Source organism: Budorcas taxicolor, chromosome 6, assembly GCF_023091745.1.
Source record: "Budorcas taxicolor isolate Tak-1 chromosome 6, Takin1.1, whole genome shotgun sequence".
NCBI classification, from domain to species: Eukaryota; Metazoa; Chordata; class Mammalia; order Artiodactyla; family Bovidae; genus Budorcas; species Budorcas taxicolor.
Window position 1 is genome coordinate 31,568,226 of NC_068915.1, and position 17,397 is coordinate 31,585,622.

Below are 17,397 nucleotides of genomic sequence, written 5' to 3' on the forward strand. Positions count from 1 at the left end.
ATTGCTTTACAATATTGTGCTGGTTTCTGCCATACATAAACATGAATCAGCACAGGTATACATATGTCCCCTCCCTCTTGACCCTCCCTCTCGTTTTCCGCCCCATCCCACCCTCTGTAGGTTGTCACAGACCACTGGGTTGATCTCCCGGTGTCACACAGCAAATTCCCACTGGCTCTCTGTTTTATGTTCGGTATTGTATATATTTCCATGCTGCTCTCTCAGTTCATCCCACTTTCTCCTTCCCCCACTGCGCCCACAAGTCTGTTCTCTGTGTCTGTGTCTCCATGACTGCCCTGCAAATAAGTTCATCAGGACCATCTTTCTAGATTTCATACACATGCCTTAATATACAATATTTGTCTTTCTCTTCATGACTTGCTTCACTGTGTATAATAGGCTCTAAGTTCATCCATCTCATTACGACTGACTACAATACATTTTTTATAGCTGAGAAATATTCCACTATATATAGGTACCACAACTTTTGTATCTATTAATCTAGGGAACCCTCTTGCACTGTTGTTGGGAATTGATACAGCTACTATGGAAAACAGTATGGAGATTTCTTAAAAAAACTTGGAATAGAACTACTACCATATGACCCAACAATCTCACTGCTGGGCATATACCCCGAGAAAACCATAATTGAAAGAGATGCATGTATGTACCCCAGTGTTCATTGCAGCGCTTTTTACGATAGCTAGGACATGGAAGCAACCTAGATTTCCATCGACAGATGAATGGATATGCATTACTTTTAAGATCCTGAAGGGATCTGTAAGGGATGTAAACATGAGCAACATTTGGGCCTCTGCCCTCAAGCCGTTTACAGTTCAGTAGTGGAGATAAATCAAGCATTAAATTGCTGTAACACAAAGTGTATTGTGGTAAGTACCACAGAAGAAGCTTGAAGTGTTAAAGTGGTTTAAAGCATGGGGAACTTAATTGTCACTGGGGAAGTCAGGACAATTTGCTCAGATATTATGGTAACGACAAGAAAACCCCAAATATTGTAGTTCCTTATCTTTCATGCTTAACTGATTGAACAGAGATACTCTTTGGTGACCATTTCTTATTCATGCACACTGCTTAACCTTCCAGTTTTCTGGAACTTTCCATTTGTCAGGTGAAGAACTGTAAACAAATAATATTATTTTCTCAAATATTTGCATTTCTTGCCATGTAAAGTGAAAAGTGGGAAAACTGTTTTTAGTAAAACCTATACTTGTGCTCTTCACCGTGTTGTGGATTATGACGTATTTCTGTTCCTTTGTAGAATGCCCTTGTCCTGAATGTCCCTGTACCCATATCTCCATCATGACCTAATGCTGAAAGCACTTTTCAGTTTATTAGGCAGCATTCTCCTGTAATAACTGCAGGAGTCCAAGCTGCGAGCAAATACACTTTTCACTACTTGTTACCCCAATTACCTTGGTTTTAATTAGGACACTATATCCTTTCTCACATAAATCTTTAATCTATCATATTCCTTCAAAGTTCAGTTCAAAATCTATAGCTACAGAGGGACAGTGATGATGATCCCTTTTTATTAAAAAAACATTCGGTGGAAATAATTATGGAAAGATGACATTTAAACCAGAGCGGAAGATAAGAATTCCCTTTAGTGAAGTAGGAATATCTTCCCTCTCTCCTCCACTTCTTCCTCATGATAACGGCTAACATTTAGATGACATTGGGCACGTTCAGGGTGGTATGGTCATAGACAATAGCTAACATTTAGAAAGCATTCTTTTTTTCATTCTTAAAAATTCCTTTACACATAAATTTGTTCTTTGCAATACCGTGAGGCAGCTGATATGATACCTAATTTATAGATGTGGTAAGGAAAGTTGCTCTAAGTTGTAGCAATTATTTGTGGTAGATTTGGAACTTGAAGCTCAAGGCCACCTTCTTTGCTTTCTTCACTACATTAAAGATAAATTCCCAGGAGATATTTGCCGTAAGAATGCAAAAACATTCGAGAGATAGCGGCCTTTGTCTTCAAGGCACAGCTTATCTAGTTGGAGAAATAGTATTTACATAAATAAAAATAATGCAACATAGTATGTAGCCAGAGAGAGCCATGGAAAGAATGCAGCTTCTATGTGATCACACTATTAAGATGAACAAGATTCAAGTTTTTAAAAGACAGGTTGCTTATTTGTTAAAACCGCTGGAATGAATGAAAATAATCTAGTTTCTATGATTCCAGACCCCTTAAGCCTGTTGATTTTGTGACTACTGCTATGTAAGCATTTCTGATTTTCAGGATTGAAACAGAAGCAGGGCTTTTCATAATTAAAATAAAGGCTGCAGGCTGGAACTGTATTATTATTGCTCATGAAATAAAAATTAAAAGGCCTGAGAACAATGTGGGAGAAATAAATGCTACTTTTGTGCTCTAAGCTGCTAACTTCTTTACAATTTAAACTCATGGTTGGTGGGGGATAAAATTATTGTGAATTACAGCCACAAAGAGTTATGATTAACCCAGAATTGATCTATAGTGGTCCTTATAATTCATTGTCCACAGAAGTCCTTTAGATGGGATAGCTGTAATATTTATGACATATGGTTCTAGGTGGTGGCCTCTCCCACTTTGGGCAAATTCATAATTTAACATCATTCATCAGGTCTTCTGAATTTATACAGCACAATAAATCATGCTCAACTCCATATTTTAGCATTTAACACTGACTTTTATATATGGTTCTGTTTACTGCCTTAATTGTTGGCCTACTATATTTTCTCTTGTAGTATTTTGAAATTTGAATTTGTGCTCCAACATAGTCATCACATGGTACAAATGTTCACAAGAAAAATATGAATGTGTTTAAAATAAATATCAACTTATTAATAAAACATCTTCTTTAACCTAGAAAAGAAGCAGTAAGTTTACTTCTCACTCTTCTGCTTTTTTTTCGGAGGTTACTAGAATTTTTTTTTTTTTTTAATGGTGTTTTGAAGTGTTCTGGGAATGTGGAAACTAAACCCAGTTTCCTTTCCGTCGGTGACAGCTTCCTCCTGAAACCAATGGCTGCTCGAGTCAGAAGATAGAAGGCTAGCGGGGCTTGTGGTTCTGGATAATTGTGTGTAAAAAAGAACTGGTAATTCTCCTCTTCAGGCTGGGCGAGTGCCTGAGAAAACCTGTGGGACCCCTAGGGAAGGCAATGAAGAAACTAAGTTTGAGAGAATGCTTGATTCACAGAGATCTGGGGTCCTTGATTTCTCCCGTTCTCTTCCTTAAATATTTGTCCTCATGAATATATCTGTTCTGTTGCCTTTAAACTGGTCAGGAAGGAGTCAAGCGGGTTGGCAGAGACCTCCCAGTCCTGGAGCCTGGGACAGAACAGGAGACTGGTGAACCCACTGCCTCTTCCATGTGCCTTAGAAGAAGGATTTGTGAATCACTCTCTTCTCTATTGCTGGACATTTCACCTTCTGCAGTTAGCAAGACTGCCAATACCTATGATAATCCAACAATCCAACTTGAGTCCCCATGAACTGACAAAGAAAAATAACTTTGTATAGTGAATACCACAGATAGGGAAAGATGAAGAACAAGAAGAACACATTTGGGGGAAATAACTCTGCAGTGACAGAAAGTTTCCAATTTTAAAAGAAGAATAAATAGAGCACTTGACAAAATTCAACCTGTGAGTCTGAGAAGATTTATGTGACTATAAACAAACCTCAATTTTTCAACCAATAAACTGACCAGATGAATTGAAGGAGAAACTGCTCATAAACGTCCTGCAAGCTCAAATGGATTAACTAGGGTGACAACTGTCCCAGATCACCTGAGACACTTCAGTTGTAGCAATGAAATTTCTAAGTCAAGGGAAGCCATCTTGGGAGACAAAACGTTCAGGCTTTTGGTAGTGAGTACAGGAGATTTGGGGAAAAGTACAAAATCCATACAGCAGCTTAAAAGATAGGGGTTGCAAACTACTATGATTGTAGCAGATGAATATGACAGACATTATTTGCCTTCTGCAGTTGCTGTAACTATTTTCCCCCCAACTGTGGATGTTTGCAACTTGCTATTCATAATAATGAATCACCAATCTTGTATCAATGTGAATACTAAGACTTAAGTGTGCAATTTAAGTGCATTGTAATCATGAGTGTTAACAGTCCTTCACCTGTGGATTGACTGTTATTCTTGGTATTATCAAGATGATGCTAATATTTTTAACATTGTGAATCCTGTGATCATTTTTTTAAGAGCTCAGATGATAAAAATGAGAATGATTGTAATATTAATCCCACCTGATCCCAAATATCAAAGAAAAAGAAGCCTAACTGACTAGGCTGTCTTATTACAGAGGGCAGGACACAGATAAATGAATTAGGGAGGTAAATAAGCAAAGCAGCACACTACTATGTAATATGAAGAAAAGCATTTGGAATTAATTACGATGGAAAAGGAAATGTGAAGGCACACAAGAGGGAGAGTGAATTTCACAAGTTGGGGATGAGACATGCAATATTTCTAAATCGATCAAAAGTTTTTGTGTCTCCCCAAAGACACCAATGTTCAGTTGAAAATAGCAGCTGCTGAATTGGTTTGGGCACACTGCATGAACAAACATACTTCATTGTATTGCTCCCCTGATAGCTCTATGAAACCAAGTAAAGCTATTTTTCCAAATTCTGAGGTCTCAAGTGAATGTACTATGGGAAAACAAAAGGAGGAAATGTTGAAAATGGATGAGTTAGTTCTTTACAGTGTAGAGCTAATTCTTTCAGATTTTACCTGACTGATCACATCTTTTACAAGAAAACTCTATGTCACCCAATAGCAATGAAAAATGATCCCTCCTGTTCTTAGAGACTTTAATTTTAAAAATATACTGTCAAATCATATTCTTGATTTCTGTGAAGATTTTACTAAGCTACAGAAAGTGCAAACCTAGAATCTACTGATACCTTGTCCAAATACAGAGACTTTAATCATCTTTCTGCAAATTATGCAAATATATCAAAGGAAAATTTTGGCAAATTCTATTCAGTGGATAAACTTCTTATTAAAGAAAGTGAAAAGATCTTATCTGCAAAATGTTCTAAATACTTTGTAAACAACACTATAAAAAATGGTCATGATTTGCTGACAGGTGATATTGAAGCTTTCATAATGAAACATTTTGTTTCTTTTTGCTTCCTCAAAATGTGAAGAGACACTTAATGATAGTTTCTGTTTAACAGAAATGGAAGGACATGGCCTCCATAAACATATGCCTAAAAGAGAGCTATTAAAGGTGAGAATGTGGATTACTTTAAAATCACATTTTCAAAGTGTGGGACAAGAAGAATGTCTTTCATTAATTTGGAAACACACTGAGGATGTCAGTGGGGAAAACGATTACAGTAAACAGAACTTTATATGCTGTTTTTCCAAACTTGTTTGATGATTTTGAAGAAACCATGGGATACCTGGGAAAGGATGGCCTGAACACAACTCAGTTTTTCAATTTTATGTGTACATTATGAGAAAATCTCATGGCAAAAAAATAACACTTTTTGAAATAAGACTACTCTATTTCCTCCCAAGACTACTCTAACTTCCCTCTCCCAAAAAAGTCACCATAAAAGGAAACTGTTAGACCGGACTTACTCAATTTCTTTACTAAAACTGTAACTTCTTTAGATTCCAGTATTGATTTCTCAAATTCAAATTATCTCTGTTTTGAAACCATTTTTCCTAAGAAAGCAAGCATTAACTTATGAGGACATGCAATGTGCCTTGAAGTCTTTAAAAATGATGGACATCTTGGACACACTAGCCTATATGATGAATTTATAGATGCAGAACTGCGATTGACTACAGACGAATCTTTAAAAACAAGCTTGTAGAATCAAAGTGTATGGGCACAGACAAGTGGACACAGAGTGGGAGGGGGACAGGGGGACGAACTGAGAGAGTGGCACTGACGACTATGCACTCCCAGGTGTGAACTACATGGTGAGTGGGGAACTGCTGTAGAGCTCAGGGAGCTCAGCTTGGCGCTCTGTGACTACGCACAGGAGTGGGATCGTGGTGGGCTTACAAGGGAGGCTCAAGAGGGTGGGGATATATGTACACGTGTAGCTGATTCACTTTGTTGTATGGAAGAAACTAACACCACATTGTAAAGCAATTATACTCCAATAAAACAAAACAAAAAAATGTATGTGTGTCTTTTTGGAGATTGGGAAACAAATTCCTACACATTGAAATACCTGCTATTGATAATAAGTAAACTCCTAATTATTTCCTGCCCAAATACTTCCTCTAAGAGCATATTGAGCTTGATGTCATCCCACAGGAATGATACTAGAATCCGTGTTACATGGGCTTGATAAGAGCAAAGTTTCAAGTCAGAGTAAATTTGATGTTTGACTATTTTCAGTTTTATCACTATATAAAAGACAAGAAGGATGTTCTGCAGATTGCAGGCACTTCAGAGAAGAATTATTGAAAAGGGAAACAGTAAAATTATCCTACCATATTATGGGACAGAAAGAAACATGTCTCTGTTATTTATTACTAAATACAGTTAATATCTGTTAAATTAGTCCCATTTTATTCATGTTCCTTTTTGAAAAAGTTTTATATTTATATGTCTTCAATGTAGCCTATAAAATTTAAATATCTAACACAGAGTTTAAAAAGAGTAAAATTAACTTTATCAGAGGACAAAAAGACACCTTCCTAAAATATTGCTATACTTTTGGCACTTTTATTATTTGTTCTACTATCAGTTACTACCCTGACAGTTAACTAACCCTATTATTGCCTTGTTTCACTACTAGCATTCTGTGATGAGATGAATCATATAGACTAACACATAATTTAAATATATACTATGTCAATAAATTCCTATTTAATGTTTTATGTTAAAGTAGTAACTCATATAATAATTTATCACACATTAAATTATAAAGACTTTTTTGTCTGGTGTAGCTGTGTTCTGGGTTGTCTTTCTAACATGTTGGTCAACATATTAATGAATGTTATTGGCATAATGAAATATCTGTTTGGAAGATAATCAAATCATAACTTGTTTCTAACTTTAAATAAAAATATTTTCCATTTGTACTAAATAGTTCAAAATAAAATAAAGCTCTACAATAAAAATCAGAGGAGAATATACAACATAAGTGAGGAAGGACTTTTTAACCATGTGATATGAAATCCAAGAAATATATAAGTTAAGCATACTTTTTAACACAAAATATTTTGTAAACTCTTTTGTATGTCAAAAGACACATACACAGATTGAAAATAGATTTGCCAAAAAAATAAGTGGAACACAGGGGACAAAGTTAATACTTATGAATATACAGATGCTTCTCTAAATAAGCATCCTTCATTCTAGTGAAGAACAGGAAAAGCAAGAGAAAAATAGATAAAGCTTCTGAAGAGGCAATTCAAAATGAAACAGATAGAAATGTCCACCAAGCGTATAAAAAAGACACAACTTTGTGAGTAGATAAGCAAGTGCTAAAGAAAATAAGATCATAAAGGCTAGTACTTTATATCAAGTGATTTGGCAACATTTTACAGATGTATATTGCTGGTGGAGATGCATTGAAAAGTGTATTTTCACACATCACTAGTGGAAATGGAAAATGTTATAGCCTTTGTCAAAAGTAACATCCATTCAAATTAAGGGAAATATAGATCGTAGACTTTGAATGGTCTTCAGTCATCAGGTATTTGGGGATAGGGCTGGGGGGAGTGGGAATGGTGAAAGGGGAAAAAGAAGATAGTACAGATGACTATTGACCCATCAGTTCCATTCCCAAGAATGCATCCAAGAGAAATAAGAATTTCAGATTCACATATAGGTTTATTCAGTGCATCATTGTTTATTGTGGCAGCAAATTGGAAACAGCTGTGATGCTTATCGGCCATGGAAAAATGATGTATTCTTGTCATAAAATATTATGGAAACATTAAAAAGAATCTATTAGTGCAATACAAGGTGCTCTTTTTTTGATGAATTTGCAGAATGAGAAAAGGCAAGGTGAAGAAATAGTTTATTATGTAACCCTACTTTTAATTATATAAATATGTGGATATGTGTGTGTATGTATGTGTGTTATTGTATTATTGGAAATGCTTAGGGATAGTATGGAAGAACACAATGTTTGCCATTGGTTACTTTTTGAGAATAAAACATGTAAGTGGAGGTAAAGGAGAGGAGAATGGCAGAAAGACAAATTGAAAAGTAAAAGTGAAACTAATGCAATAAAAGGGGCTTCCCAGGTGGCTCATTGGTAAAGAACCTGCCTGCCAATGCAGGAGACGAGGGTTCGATCCCTTGTTTGGGAAGATCCCCTGGAGGAGGAAATAGCAACCCACTCCAGTATTCTTGCCTGGGAAATCTTATGGATAGGGGAGCATGGCAGGCTACAGTTCATGGGGTTGCAAAGAGTTGGACATTACTGAGCATGCACGCAAAACTCTAAAAATGGCATGCCTAGCTACCTGCCTTTATGAAAATTACATATGTAAGTAAGGAAGGAAGTAATATGTAATTTAAATATGCAATAAAATAAGATTTTTTAAAAAGATTTATTGAGATCCTATTTATGTGAAGTCAAATTCATCATTTTTAGATATACAGTAAAGAAAATCTTAAATAAAAAACCTAAGTATTTTTGTTTTATGCTTTGAATTTTTAAATGGCATTGTTAACATATATAGTAAAATAATAGTTTTCAAGTATTATGTTGATTTATTAATTTATAAGTACTTGGATATTCATAATTACATACTCACAATTGCTTTGCTATAATAGTGGATTTAATTCTACTCAGGCTGGAAGAGCCATTGACAAACATCTAAACCCCTGACACATAAAATTTATGCTAAAACTGCTAAGTCTTGCCATCTATCTGGGCTTCACTGGTGTCTCAGTGGTAAAGACTCCATTTGCCAAGGCAAGGAATGTGGGTTTGATCCCTGGTTTGGGAAGACCCCCTGGAGAAGGAAATGGCAACCCATTCTAGTATTCTTGCCTGGAGAGCCCCATAGATCCTGGTGTGCTACCGACCACGGGGTTGCAAAGAGTTGAACACGACTTAGCAACTGAACAGCAACAACCATTTATCCATCTACACTTCCCTTCCCCAACCATTCTTTCTACTGTTATGTATGTGCCATTCTGACAGAATGTTAAGTAGAAAGTTTACTTTTTGAAATGATATTGCAAAATAAACTAAATCCTAAAAGAAGTTTAACATCACATGGGCTTCCTTGGTGGTTCAGACAGTAAAGGATCTGCCTGCAATGCAGGAGACCAATTTGATCCCTAGATCGGGAAGGTCCTCTGGAGAAGAGAATGACTACCCACCTGCCTGGAGAATTCCATGGACAGTGGAGCCTGGCAGGCTATAGTCCATAGGGTCACCTGAGTGATTAACACTTTTCACTCTACTTAGTAAAGAAGTTAATTTTATCTTCAGTTGGGTTTACTTTTTATGTTAACAGCATTTGATTTTATTTTTCATAGAATTTCTTAAATGGTTTATGTTCTTTCTTGCCCTTAGTTCTTAGTTACTCATTTTTTGGTGCGGCGGGGGTGGGGGAATTGGTGGTGGCAAGGAATGTTTTCCTGTCCACCATTCTTTGTCCTACTCTCCTCTATCCTCTTTACCTTCTACTTAATCTTTTCGGAGCTGAGATTAGTTTGCTGTTTCCCGTTGCTAAGTCATGTACGACTCTTTGTGACCCCATGGACTGCAGCACGCCAGGCTTCCCTGTCCTCCACTATCTTCCAGAGTTTGCTCAAGTTTATGTCAATTGAGTCGGTGATCAGTTTAGATGTCATTTATTCCTGGATGTTCTCCTTGACCTCCAGGCTTGTGTGTACTCTCATAACAGCACTTTAGCACTATGTGGTATACTTGGGTCTTTTCATGTTGTTTCACCCTTTGTAATTTTTAACCCTTGGTGGCTAGGACTACATTCTTTTCATCCTAGGATCATTGCCTCCCCTCTGCCTAACTTAGGGTCCAATATTATCAGGAGCAGGCACCTAATAGATACTTTTCATTTATGAAGCAATGCTTCATTTCCTTTCTTTGGGTCACTAGGTCCACCATACATTGAAAGAAAGAAAGAAAAAGAAAGTGAAGTTGCTCAGTCGTGTCCAACTCTTTGCGACCTCATGGACTGCAGCCCACCAGGCTCCTCCGTCCATGGGATTTTCCAGGCAAGAGTACTGGAGTGGGTTGCCATTTCCTTCTCCAGGGGATCTTCCCGACCCAGGGATCGAACCTGGGTCTCCTGCATTGTAGGCAAACGCTTTTACCATCTGAGCCACCAGGGAAATCCAGTTGCCATATATTGAACCCCCTATTTATTCAACAGTCAGTATTCTCCAGTTCTCCAACACTGATAGGAAGGATCAAGTAATATCACAAAGTTGTGACAGATCAAAATTTCTACCATATTCAAACAGATCATAGTGCTCTGTCAGGATAAAAGAGTATAAGGTAAAGTTTATTACGTTAAACCATATTTTGTGAAGCTGCATAGCTGTAGACTCATCAGGTGATCCAGTCAGCACTATCCAATAGAATGCTTTGAAATATTGACAGTGTTCTCTATCTGTACTGTCCAGTACGGTAGCAACTAGCCACATATGGTTACTGAGTAATGCAGCTAATATGACTGAGAAGCTGAATTTTAAATTCCATTTAATTTTTAATTCACTTAAACTTAAATAGTCACATGGGACTAGAGGGTACAATACTGGATGTCAGGAATTAAAAGATACTTCCGTCTGTGGAAGAGTATGATTTTATCCCTCTAGAATCTGAAGAACAGTCATTTGTGGCATATAACAATAGATGGCCTTCAGTTTCTAATTAGCTCTTTCATATGCACTATGATTATTGAGTATATCAAAAGCACCTTGAGGGCACACTCACTGTGTGTGTGTGTGTGTGTGTGTGTGTGTGTGTGTGTGTATGCGTTAGTTGCTCAGTCGTGTATGACTTTGCAACCGCATGGACTGCAGCCTGCCAGGCTCCTCTGTCCATGGTATTCTTCAGGCAAGAATACTGAAGTGGGTTGCCATTCTTTTCTCCAGGGTATCTTCCCATATTCACTGTATAGACAAAACTGAATTAATTGCTTTAAGAAGGAGCATTTATATAAGAGTTAAGGGGGAAATTCAGCATTTTACTGTTTCTTAATACTAAGAAGAAGTGCCAGTGGATAGCCACAATTCTCCTTGAAAAATGAAATGGGAAGATTTCCTTATAAAATGAAGTGGAAAATGAGTAAACTAACTCTTAGATTAGAACTTGGTGTGGGTGATATCACTCACGGCTCATGGCAGATTTTAAATTACTAAATTCAGAATTTTCACATTATTACTTTGTCATGTTGTAGAAACATGAAGACATTTCAGGATGATGGTAGTTCACAGTCTATTACACATTACAGAAGAGCATTAAAAAGGAATTTATATGGTGATCAGTTGTCACATTTCACTATCATACCAACTTCTTGGCCCAGCAGTAAGAAAATAAGGATGTAATATCACAGCCTATTTGTAATGAGATGGTTACCCATAAAAGAAGAGACGCTTTTTGAAAGAATCTGGAGAATCAGCTTTTGCTTCAGTTGGGATGAAATTCTATAAAGTGGCTTGATTAAAAAAAATATATTGTATCTTCATCAAGATTTACAGACAGGTGAACAAAGGAAGAGTTCAAATTTTCGTAAGAAATGAAACAGAAAGGAATGCTTTTGAAGTTTCATTGAAGGCTGAAAAATAAAGCTAAAACTCATATCTTGGTTGGTTTAATCTTGTATAGATTCAATGAAGAGATTTTCTTATAGATGAGGTTTTGGAACCTACCAGCATGCAAAAACCTCAGCACTTGGGGTTGGTGTTACAGGAACACCTTAGCTAAAAATAGCCCTTAATTATCAGAGCAGTTACCAGTATATGAAAAGAGCAAGGAAAGAGGAAAGAAAATAAGCCGAGGGAATAGGAATGATAAACATGGTTCCAGGATACACATGTACTTATGGTAAATAGAGTATGAGGTACAGAGAGGAGTGAGTCAGGTACTTTTTTCATCAGTATGGACTCTTTTTAATGCTTATCATCTGGCTATACTATATTTAATTCAAATCACTCAATCCAACGCAAACCATAATCACACTATATTTAATCCAAATCCAATCCAAATAGCACAGTACAACCACTTGTACTATGAAGAGCACAAATCTTAAATGTGTAAGTCAATGCATTTTGGTTAAAAAATACACTTGTGAATCCACCACCCTAATTAAGACACAGAATATTTCCATCACCCTGGAAATCCTTCTTGCCCTCTTCCAGTCAAACTTCACTCCCTGGGCACAACTGTTCTGATTTCTATCATCATAATAGAATAGTTTTTGCCAATTTTTGAGTTTCATATAAATGAAACCAAACATTTGTACTCCTGTCTCTGGCTTCTTTTGAACAACACAATGCTTTTAAAATATATCCACATTGGTTTGAGTATCAGTAGTTTTTCTTTATCATTTCTTCTAATATTGTGGTTTGAACAGACCATAATTTGTTTTTCTATTTCTCTGCTGTTGGACATTTGAGTTGCTTTCAGCTTGGAGCCATTACAAATAAAGCTGTTGTAAACATGACTGTATGTCTATTACAGATGAATGTTTTCATCTATTCTAGCAAATACCTAGGGCTGGAGCTGCTGGGTCATGGACTATGTATATGTTTATTTCAGTAAGGAACTGTCAAACAGATTTCCAAAGTGGTTGCTACATGTTTTACACTATCAGGATCTGCAAGTTCTAGTTGCTCTGCATTCTTGCCAATATTTGGTACTGTTAGTTATTCTAGTGGATATGGAATGTAAATTATTGTTTTTCATTTGCATTTTTTGATGACTAATGATGCTAATTTAGCATATTGTTCTGTGTTTACTGGAAATCTGTGTATCATCTTTTGTGAAGTAACCAAGTCTTTTGCTAATTTTTATTGTGTTGTGTTTTTCATTATTGATTTTAGTAGTTCTTCATATATTGAAATATATGGTCAAATATATGTATGTAAAACAAATATTTTCTTGTTGGGTGGCTTGCCTTTTAAAATTTTCTTAACGGTGTCTTTGACAAGTAGAAATACTTTTTTATTTTGATAAAATGCAACATATAAATTTTATTCCTTGTTTAAGGAAACTGTGTTTGTCCTGAGACATAGTTTTAATTCTACAAAGTCTTCCTGGAACTTTGATGAAATACCCAATGTGTTTACCTAGCCCTTCTAATTTGGCAGGACTCAAATTCCAAACTTTATTTATCCTGTGATGTATGATAGTTAAGTTATGGTGAGCTTTTTTTTTTTTTTTCCTTCTAGCTGTTACTGTCTACTGGTTTCTTGGTTCTTCCCCCTGCATACACAGTTCAGGGTCAACCAAGAATCTGAGGGCAGTTTGTATGAAGATTTTGTGGTTCTGTCTTCTGTGATTTTCTTCTTTTTAAGTGTGCGTGCATGCTTAGTCACTCAGTCGTGTCTGACTCTTTACTGGACTATAGCCTGCCAGGCTCCTGTCCGTGGAATTTTCCAGGCAAGCAAACTGAAGTAGGTTGCCATTTCCTACTTCAGGGGATCTTCCTGACCCAGGGACCAAACCTGTGTCTCCTGTGTCTCCTGCATTGTAGGTGGATTCTTTACCTGCTGAGTCATCAGGGAAGCCCCTTTGTTTCTAAGACACCCTCTTAATTTTTAGGTGTTTCGGCAACGCAGAAACTCCATTCAGTGACAGTGTAAGCCAATAAAACTGCAACTCTCTTGAGTCCTAGTAGTCTTGAGCTGTGCATGAACTTGGAAGTATGCACAGGGGGAAAGCCATATAAATGTGACTCTCTTCTTTTCAAGTTTCCTTCTTTCAAGGATCACATCCCCTCCAGTCTCTGCCTGCCTTTGTGACAGGATCAGTCTGATGAAAGATATTCAGTCAGTACTGGAAATGGAGCATAACTTTTTTTTTTTGTATGTACATAATCACACTGTTTTCCAGAAGATCAATGGAAACAAGTGGAAGCCATAGTTTTGGGATTATTTCACCACAGATTTAAGTGATATATTTGGAAGTAAAATATACTTAAGAGAAAATTACATGGAGCCTCAATGATGATAAAATCAGTTTCATAAGGCTTATGTAATCATCTAAAAGCTTTTTTCACTTAAAGAAATGGCTGCAATTTACTAGTAATCTATTTACCTGAAGTGCACCTGAAGTGACTGGTCTAACTCTATATTTTAGGTGAAACACTTTTAACCCTCCTTATGTTTATAAGTGCCCATTAATGACAGTGCTTTAAAATTTTTATCTTTTCCAAAGCTGCAGAAAAGATGTTGAACCATTAAACAGAGAGCGCTAGGTGGTTTACATTCAACCCAATCCAATAACACATATTGGATATGGACTGTGTACCAGCATGCTACAGGATGTTAGACCAGAGTGAAAGGAAACAGCGTCATGAAAATCCTGGAATTGAATTAGGGATAAAATTTTGTAGCAATATTTATTCCAGCATATGATTTTTATAGTCAGGTTATATACCTAGTCATCGAGAAATGAACATTATCAGAAAGAGTTGGAGTTATTTAGTGATATATTAGAATGAGTTTTGTTCTATGCCTTGAAGTAATTTAAATAAAAAACAAAATATATACTCATTCTGAAGTTACATCTTATCCAGTTTTTTGCTGTATGTCTTCTCTAAACAGGCACATGTACACACACAAATCTGTATTATTTTGTCTGAATAAGACACAGAAATGAGATAAAGAAAAACGCATAAGATAGACTTAGTTTGCATTTAGAGGTCCATAATATTACCCTGCCTTCAAAGAGAATGCATTTTTGTAGAAGCAGCAAAAATGTATAAAGCACATATTAAAATGCAAATATAAATAACAATTATAATTACACCCATAAGGAAAAAACTGTTTAGGGTTAGGTTAGATCTTTGAGAATAAGCAAGACTATTCAGGAGAAATTTGGTTGGAAATGAAGCAAAAAAAAAAAGTAATTATAAGAGAGAGGGAAAGGTTATTACTTATTGTTTTGTCAGCAAGAGACCAATTATAAACTTCATAGACACTATGATTTAAGAAAAACATCCTTCTGTGCTTGGCAGAGCAAAAGAAACACTAAAGAGAATGAGTCAGGAAGGAAGACTGAAAAAGAGTGAGTGTGTGAGGGAAAGAGAGAGAGAATTGAGAGAAAGAGTTTTGGGGAGAGAGGTGGCTGCTGGTAGGGACTGAATAATTTCGTAAAGTTGCAGATAAACTTATGTGACATGGAAGTTATAATTGTAAATAATATTGTTTGGTATCTAAGAACATGGAATCTGGAGTCAGGCTGTTGGGGCATGAAATGTGAATCCTGACATCCATCTCCTTAGACTGATAACTTTGACGAGTTTCGTTTTCTAGGGAGTTGGATGATAATCCCTAATTGAGGTAGTTGTCATGTAGGTTATACAAGGGAATGCAGATAGCATCTAATAAGCCATTGTGTTTTCACAGTAAACTGTCACTGTTTTTTAGCCTTTCTTATTGGTATAATCAGGAAATAAGACTTCGGTCCATTAAGTTAGGGCTAACTAATGGAAAGTTTTCAATGTAGCAGTTTGCATGACTCCAGAGAGTTGTCTCTCATGGTAGGGAAAATAAAAATATATATATATTGAAATGCAGTAGGTGGAAATTCAGGTTCAAAGCACAGAATATAACAAGAACCAAGTGACTAAAATTTGGTTCCAAAATAAGTACCTAGGCAAGGATTTTCACTAAGGCATAGACATATCTGAATTCAAAAGAACCGGAAAGAAGTAGCTGAACCTATGAGCTAACACATTTGGGAGGCAAAAGAAAATAGGCAGTGAAGAATGTCTTGGGATTTCTGGGTTGTGTGATAGCGAGATTTGCAGGAGTGACTGCCCTGATAAGGATGATGAACAATGGAGATGGTGGTGAGGGAATTACAGGAAGCTTCCTCCTAGAAAAAAGAAATTGCAAGGGAGCAAGTGAGTATTCAAATTCATTCTATGGATGAGTCACGCAAAAACAATCTTCTGTATAAGCTTAAAATATATCAACTCCTAATACATCCTTGGAGAAACTAGTGAGTCTCTTGTGTTCTGCTTCCCTATCAACAAGAAGATCAGAAAATATTCATCATGATGTTTTGGAGCTGCTGCTGCTGCTGCTGCTGCAAAGTTGCTTCAGTTGTGTCCGACTCTGTGCAACCCCATAGAGCCCACCAGGCTCCCCACTCCCTCGGATTCTCCAGGCAAGAACACTGGAGTGGGTTGCCATTTCCTTCTCCAATGCATGAAAGTGAAAAGTGAAAGTGAAGTCACTCAGTCATGTCCCACTCTTCGCGACCACATGGACTGCAGCCTACCAGGCTCCTCCACCCATGGGATTTTCCAGGCAAGAGTACTGGAGTGGGGTGCCATTTCTTTCTCCTGTTTTGGAGCTACAGACTTTCAAAATGGAAACATAAAAACCATAAATAGGAATATAAATAACAGCTGATCCCAAAACACATAAATTAGTTTCTATGACAAAAGCAAAGGTTCAGTAGACTAATATTCCATTTTTAAAAATCTTTGAGTTTGTGAAGACTTATATGCCTGTTCTTTGTAATTGTTTGCTTAATTAAATGAAGCTGAGAATCCCATGTTTACCTAAACAAAACTAACATATCTCTTTGAAACATATTTTCATTTTAGATTGTTGCTGTAAAAATGTGATTATTTCTGCATCATGATACATCTGTTCACTGCCTACTGATAGTTTTCTTTTGTAATTTTCTTCATGCTTATGAGAAATTTATTTTTTTAATCAAATTCTACCCTAAAAATTGAACCAAAATGGCAATTATCAAACCAAGCACATTAAATACTGATATATATTTTAAAATCAAATTTATCAGCTATAAAGATCAATATTCAATTATATTGTATGTAGAAATCTTCAAAACATTCATGTGATATATTAAATCTGATCTAACTGAAACTAACATCCAAGAATGAGACAGATCACTTTTTCACCAGTAACACCTAACTGATTATATTAAATTGGATACTTCCTAAATAAAACACTGAGTACCACTTAATACTGTGAAACAAAACAAAACACTGCATTGCCATTTTTATTTGCATCTGGAAAAATTTCTTAAAATGGTAATTTGGGCCTTCTTAAGTAAATTTTATTTTTTAGGAGATCCAAACTGGAGTCACAGGAGTAGTACTAGTGGTATCCTAAGAATAATTTCTTATGCATTAAACATATTCTATTATTATATTTCTAAAAAGTATAGTATAAATATTTAGTAGAGTCCATTTTC

The 17,397-nt window shown here is 36.2% G+C and overlaps 1 protein-coding gene and 1 non-coding gene across 2 annotated transcripts in view; both read right to left on the reverse strand.

Annotated features, from left to right (window-relative positions):
• Positions 1-17,397, reverse strand: part of GRID2 (glutamate ionotropic receptor delta type subunit 2) — a 1,620,720-nt gene that overhangs the window by 148,123 nt on the left and 1,455,200 nt on the right. The window lies entirely within an intron of this gene.
• On the reverse strand, positions 10,253-10,325 carry TRNAC-ACA (transfer RNA cysteine (anticodon ACA)). Its single transcript has one exon. It is a non-coding gene; the product is annotated as a tRNA-Cys (tRNA).